Source organism: Schistocerca serialis, chromosome 3 (genome assembly GCF_023864345.2).
Source record: "Schistocerca serialis cubense isolate TAMUIC-IGC-003099 chromosome 3, iqSchSeri2.2, whole genome shotgun sequence".
NCBI classification, from domain to species: domain Eukaryota; kingdom Metazoa; phylum Arthropoda; class Insecta; order Orthoptera; family Acrididae; genus Schistocerca; species Schistocerca serialis.
Window position 1 is genome coordinate 168,781,642 of NC_064640.1, and position 7,859 is coordinate 168,789,500.

General features: G+C 39.6%; 1 pseudogene; it reads right to left on the minus strand.

Moving 5' to 3' along the window:
- Window positions 1-4,593: 4,593 nt before the first annotated feature.
- Window positions 4,594-4,711, minus strand: LOC126471949 (5S ribosomal RNA; annotated as a pseudogene).
- Window positions 4,712-7,859: the final 3,148 nt, after the last annotated feature.

Genomic DNA, 7,859 nt, shown 5'->3' on the forward strand with positions numbered 1-7,859 from the left:
AGTCATGTAATTCCCAACGTATTTAGCTGTGAACATCAAAAAAAAATTCAAATGGCTCTGAGCACTATGGGACTCAACTGCTGAGGTCATTAGTCCCCTAGAACTTAGAACTAGTTAAATCTAACTAACCTAAGGACATCACAAACATCCATGCCCGAGGCAGGATTCGAACCTGCGACCGTAGCGGTCTTGCGGTTCCAGACTGCAGCGCCTTTAACCGCACGGCCACTTCGGCCGGCGTGTGAACATCAAAGGGCTGCATTTGGCTTCAACTTTCGTCATAATTTCTCTAACTTTATGGATATTTATCTATTTATTATAATAGCTTTTTACGAAAACGTAAACCCAAAATAAAATAAGACTGTTCCTAAACAAAAATTTGATAATACAAAGTTGTGTCATTCCTTTAGGGCGCAAAATTTATGTACAATGCAGATTAAAAAAAAGAGGATACCTATTAGCCTGTCAAAACTTACCTGTGGGACACTATACATATGATAAAGATGTAAACTGACAGAATAAAACAACACAAAAGTAAATGAAAAGGAGGTAAATTACTACATCGTTCGTAGTTGACGAATTACTCAACTAAATTGGTAATTCAATCATTTGACTGTTTCAGGGACATGCAAATGCCTTTGCAATCTGCACACACGCACACACACACACACACACACACACACACACACACACACACAACCAGTCACACACACACACAAACAAACAAACAAGCGCTAGCGCGCGTCTGCCTCTCACAGGTTGTCCATGAACATAACACATTCGCTCCAGTGAAGTAGCACTCTACTCCACGTTCATACACTTAGCTGCTGTACTTCACCATGAGTTTTCTTTATATGAATAAAAACTTTCTCCTCTGTGAAGTCCATCCCCTTGCTAAGAAATATTATTTAATAATTCTTCCATCATAATTTTCTATCCCTCTCGTGCTATCCATCGATACACAATGTGATCAAAAGTATCCGGACACCTGGCTGAAAATGGCTTACAAGTTCGTGGCACCCTCCATTGGTAATGCTGGAATTCAATATGGTGTTGGACCACCCTTAGCCTTGATGACAGCTTCCACTCTCGCAGGCTTACGTTCAGTCAGGTGCTGGAAGGTTTCTTGGGGAAATACAGCCCATTCTTCACGGAATGCTGCACTGAGGAGAGGTATAGATGTCGGTCGGTGAGGTCTGGTACGATGTCGGCGTTCCAAAACATCCCAAAGGTCTTCTATAGGATTCAGGTGAGGACTCTGTGTAGGCCAGCCCATTTCAGTGATGTTATTATCGTGTAACCACTCTGCCATAGGCCGTGCATTATGAACAGGTTCTCGATCGTGTTGAAAGATGTAATCGCCATCCCCAAATTGCTCTTCAACAGTGGGAAGCAAGAAGGTGCTTAACATCAATGTAGGCCTGTGCTGTGATAGTGCCACGCCAAACAACAAGGGGTGCAAGCCCCCTCCATGAAAAACACGACCACACCATAACACCACTGCCTCCGAATTTTACTATTGGCACTACACACGCTGGCAGGTGACGGCCACAGGGTATTCGCCATACCCACACCCTGCCACCGGATCGCTGCATTTCTGCATTTTGTACCTTGATTCATCACTCCACACTATTCAATCGTCCAATGTTTACGCTCTTTACACCAAGCGAGGAGTCGTTTGGCATTTACCGGTGTGATGCATGGCTTATGAGCAGCCGCTCGACCATGAAACCCAAGTTTTCTCATCTTCCGCCTAACTGTCATAGTACTTGCAGTAGATCCTGAAGCAGTTTGATGAACTTGATAAATGTCTGCTTATTACACATTACGATCCTCTTCAACTGTCGGTGGTCTCTGTCAATCAACAGACGAGGTCGGCCTGTACGCTTTTGTGCTGTACGTGTCCCTTCATGTTTCCACGTCACTATCACACCGGAAACAGTGGACCTAGGGATGCTTCTGAGTGTGGAAATCTCGCCTACAGACGTATGACACAAGTGACACCCAATCACCTGACCACGTTCGAAGTCCGTGAGTTCCGAGGAGCGCCCCTTTCTAATCTCTCGCTATGTCTTATGACTACTGAGGTCGCTGATATGGAGTACCTGTCAGCAGGTGGGAACACAATGCACCGAATATGAAAAACGTATGTTTTTGGGGGTGTCCGGATACTTTTGACCACATAGCGTATATAAGCGTTGTGCATAACAGTTTGGGGGACTGATGACCTTAGCTGTTTAGTCCCTCTTAAACATCCCAACAACCATCACCATAACAGTTTTTTAACGATGGATGGTTCGAAGCACAGATGGAATAACCTCTTCAGCTTACTTTCTTCCTGCGACGCATGGTTGATAGTTTTCGATAACGGTGAATTATCGGTGTACGATCGCTTTTTGCTGTTTGTTGATTTAGTTTATGTCTTGGTTTAGTTTTTAAAACAATACATTTCCTCTGGATTGATTATCGTCATAGGATTTCTACGAGATGCTGCGATACATGACCAAAAATTTCGTGTGTTCAAAATTTGATTTTAACTCCCTTGTAGCTTGTCTACACATCACAGAACTGATAAATACTTTACGTCATTCACATGGTATCGTTTGACGGTTCTTTCAGTCTTACCCTACGTTTACCTCATGCTTAATCTTCCCGGCGTTTGAGTGCCTGCTGGTTCTTTCAGTAGCTTCTGCTACCAAATTGTTGCACTTAATACGAAACTTCATTCAAATTAAACTATTATGTAAATGCTAAATCGGTTTCCATTAGTCATGGCAGTGCTTCTGCTTCGAAGTTATATTTAACTCACCCCCTGTGTTCCATCATCTCCAATATTACATGATCAACAGAACTTCTTCATTTGATTTTTTAAAAATTGTACTCCATTAGTGCAAGTACCAAAAGCAACAGCCCACATACAAGTGAATCTATACCTGTCGCCTCATCTACTCGTTTCCAGTTTCAAATGCTGGCATCCATGTTACACCTTTGGCGTGTATTTCACTGCCAGTTCCATCTTTTATCAATAACTTCTAGAGAAAGAAAGACCTATCCATATAATCATTTGCAGTAATTTCATCTCCATTTTTCCTGATCCATGAGTATCTTTTTGTCGCTACAGAAATTAAATGATCGCCTTGTTTGCATCTCTGCATACGTCATACTTTAGATCCCGTTCTGAATCTCTGCTCTGCGTGTCCAATCACTTCTTGTCTTCTGTTCCGCGAAGTGTTAAATTGGCCATTGTGTTTACTGGCGCACACGAATTCTCACAGTGTCTTTATATTCATACTGCAGATTGTAATTGCGCTTCTACTGACTCTAGTCCAGTTAATATCGTTCAACGTTCCTAGTGTTTCTATCATCTGATTTATCGAGTTTACAGTTTCACGTTCGAGTCATAATTACGTTGACAATTTTCAGTCTATGCCATAATACCACTCTGTATAACACTGTACAGCTGTCTTGATAACATCCATATTTGATGCATAGGAAGCCTTTGTCAGACTTGATTGTGCTCTGTGCTGTCTGTGGAAAAATGTAATTTTTACAGTTCGCTGTGCGAATAGCTACATACATTGTTGCTGGATCAAACAGTCTAAGACGGTATATCAAATGGTATGATCAATAAAAAGACACATTAATGTAATTATAGAATAAAGAATGTGATCTGAAGACAGTTTACAAAAAACTGAAGTACCTAAATGCAGGCTGTTTAAAGAATTATGATAGTTAAATACTATATTACAGTTAAAAATGGACATCGCGTTTCTTCAAGACACAATGTCTGTAATTTTGATTGCTGATATTAGGAAAAGGTGAGATTCGTAGTTGCTGGTGGATTCCGACGGTGAAAGCAGCAAGTAAAGTATCATCAGATGTAGGGGAGCAGCTACCGTGAGAAGCGCGCAGTAGAAATTTCTTGTAACAGCGGGAAACGCTATATACGTGTGCGAGATGCATATTTATTACCACTGTTAAGAACCTTATTAAATATGTAGTCACTAGCATGACGGCTACGTGCTAAGATTTCTCTAAGTATAACAGTCATTTTATGGTTTTCACTTGTTTAATTCTTACACTAAGTAACAGTGCAGACAGAAACAGTTTCGAACATTAGCCGAAAAATTACCATCCACTCTGAGTAGACTCTCTTTACCACTACTAGCGATTCAGTCTGTGATCGGCGCTCAGAATGAAAGGTCAAGTATTCAGCACTGTATTTGCATTTTGACAACAGTGGCTACATCAGGGCGGTGTTTAGCTTTTTCTGCTTTAGAGGGCGGGATAATTAAATTCACATGAACTCCTTACATCTGTAAGCAGTTCGATCACACCATGCCACTGTCTGCCTTTAAGTATGAAATATTCTAAACTAAAAAAAAACTCCTCCCGAACAGGCCATGATGGCCCAAAGGTACCTACCGGACGCCATGTCATCCTCAGCCCGCAGGCGTCACTGGATGCGGATATGGAGGGGCATGTGTTCAGCACACCGCTCTCCCGGCCGTATGTCAGTTTCCGAGACCGGAACCGCTACTTCTCAATCAGGTAGCTCCTCAGTTTGCCTCACAAGGGCTGAGTACACCCCCTCACCAACAGCGCTCGGCAGACCGGATGGTCACCCATCCAAGTTCTAGCCCAGGCCAACAGAGCTTAACTTCGGTGATCTGACTGGAACCGGTGTTACCACTGCGGCAAGGCCGTTGGCATGAAATATTCTAGCTATCTATATTATTATTCCAAACGGGTGCAGAATGGAGAGCAGTTTTTGAAGACCACAGCTAGATTATAAGAAAAGTCTGGATAAATGAAGGAAGATCTACAGTGGATTGACGCTTATGGAAAGGATTAACAGTTCATACTCTGTGCGAAAAAATGTACATTGACATTCCACACAAACAGATCGAAAATCCATGTACAGTTCGATTACACTATTGGCGATAAATAATTGCTAACACTAACACCAGTAAAATATCTCGAAGTATGCGTCCATAGCAACCTAAAGTGGATCGAACATGTAAAATTAGTTGTAGGTAAAGCAGACGGAAAGTTGAGATTCATTGAAAGGATCCTAAGAAAATTTTACTCATCAACGAAGGAAGAGGATTGAGAAATACTCGCTTAGTAGTTTCTTGAGAACTGCCTGTTAGTGTGGAATGAATACAGCAAACGGGGGAGATTCGAGGAAGAGCGATGCGTTTCATTGTGGGGGTTTCTTCAGGAAGAGGGTATTTTGGAGACATTCGTCAGATTCCAGTGGCAGACACTACGGAAGAGACGCTGAGCATCACATACAAATTTGGTGTAAAATCTTCGAGAACGCATATTCCCAAAAGAATCAAGAAACATGTTTTATCCTTATACATACATCTCGCAAAAAAAAGGGAAAAAACGAAGAAATTAGAGCTTATATAAAGGTTTTTCTGCAGTTTCCTTCTCTCACACTCTCACGAAAGTAAAAGAAGTGCTGGGAATTCTACATCTTTATTCTTAATATTGTAACGTCTAGAGAAACAAAAACAATATATTATGTAGTAATTAGAGAATTAGATGTATCATATTGTGTCATTGTATAAAAGTATGTATTTTTTTTTCATTATTTATTTCTGAAAACGTCTGCGTCGGCGAGTAATAAAACCGACACAGAAGATAAATGTTAAACAAAGATTAAAAAGGAACTAGTATATAATACGTGTTGAATATGAATGTCTTTGTCGTCTTAATTTGGAAGTTGTGCGAGTAAGATCTCCTGTTGTTGTCGTAGAGAACGCCAATGTAGCATTCTTTTGTCGAGACTAAGCAATGTACGCCATTACGTGTGAATTCACAAAGGTCTGTAATCACTGAGATATTTAAAGGTTTTAATAGAGTTGTTTAAATGAAAACTTGTATTATTTATTGTTAAGCTTGCTTGCATATTATCCCATCCTGTTGAGACATTTTTCAGTTATATAAATATTATCTGTGGTGCTGAGCTGCGTGGAGAACGAAGAGCCGCTGCCGCGGCGTATTTAAACGACTTACAATATAGTCGAGCATACCGCAAGGAAGCGGTAAAATAATAGTAAAATAATATTATTTCTTTTAGCTCCCAGACTGGCAGTGAAGATCAGCAGATTTTATGATGTGTTGCAGATTGACGCGGGCTGCTGATAGGATATAATTTACAGTGCAAATAATTTAATGTACCTTCAGAATCTGATAGGAATCTTGCTGTGCTCCGTTCTGATCTGGCAAACTTTATAGTGACAACGTATTTTTTAATGAGAGTCTCATGTTCTTGGGCTAGTCGTGGTATGAAATAGCATTTTAACGAGAAATAAAATCCACTGCGAACTTGTGTTTTTGAACGATCACACGGACTGTAACATCAGTGCTCATAACAAAGTAATTTCAACTTTTAATCACTATGAAGTAGGGAAGATATATTGATTCTTAGCATGAGTTGCAGTTACGAAAAATCGTTCCTTAAATTGTAGGCCAGATACAGAACAATAAGACTTCCATATATACATTTTATTCCGCTAAAGGGTAATGATGATAAAGAAAAGCAAAGCACAGCATTGCTAAAAGTATTTCACGTAACTCTTTTCGTAAATGTGTTGTTACAAAGAGAATAAATAAACCAAAGAGCAACAATTTTACAATCCGCGAGAGAGTTGTACGTGAAAATATCTACATACAATGATGGGAAAAAATCGCAACACCAAAAAAGTAACTGAAGTAGAGTAATGAAGTTTTGAGACTACATTTGTCTAAGTAATGTAATTAAGCGATTAACATTGCAAGATTACAGGTTAATGCAAGCACGAGATAAGCCATTGCAAATGTGAAATTCTGGTACATTAATAACCGATGTGATAGCCACGGATTCAACCGTATGGAATGGATAAAGTACTACGTAAAAGACAACGCGACGCAACGCATATTTTTCGAGTTGAGTTATCCAGAGAAGTTAGCGGTTAGTAGGAGAGAAACTGCCGATCTTGGTTCAGTTAAGGAACCCGAGAATTAAGTCCACTTGCAGTGTCACATAGAAATGAATAAGTTTCAAATGTCGATGGAGATAATGGCATGTTCCATGAGTCAGCCAACAGGCTGCGAATTACAAGTTAAGACCGTCATACGTAAAACTGTTTGTTATATGGATATGTGTCACTTCATAAACGAAATGAACAAAAAGCTGTTTAATGTAACATTTGAAATTAATAAGCGAATGGTGTAATTCACGAAAGTACGGCTGAAAGTATATCTGAGGCTAATAAAACTCTTTCTAAAAATGTACTTCAAAGTAATTCCAGCAGTAGCGTTAAATCTGATAAGTAAATTACAAATACAGTCGCATTTAAGAATGAAGTACGTTGAGGAGAAATATCTTTGGAATAGCCAAAGTAAACAAGTAATAGCAAACAGTGATGTGTCAGGGATGTCAGGGATGATGGTAGAGATGAACGTCAATTTTGACCTCAGAAAATTGTACGTAAGCTCGTTGTAAATGACAGTAAATACCTGGCAGAGAAAGCTGCCAAGCCTGCTAAAATATTTAACAAAACCGAGTACGGAATAACGCTCAGACTGCATGTGAAAAATATGGCACAGTTCGAGCCAATTCGTAAACACTAACTTTGATAACAAATAAGACAATACACATTTCGAGTCATTTGTGTCAGTTCTGATATTTTGAAAATGCTTGAATGAACTTTTGATACGATCAATAATAACGACGATAATAATAATTATAACAGCGATATAAAATTAAAGACAGAAATAAATGTAGATTCAAATAATGGCTCAATCTGGAGTAAAAAAAGAACTAGTCCTGATCGATGAGGCATGGTAGTAATTTATAACAGAAA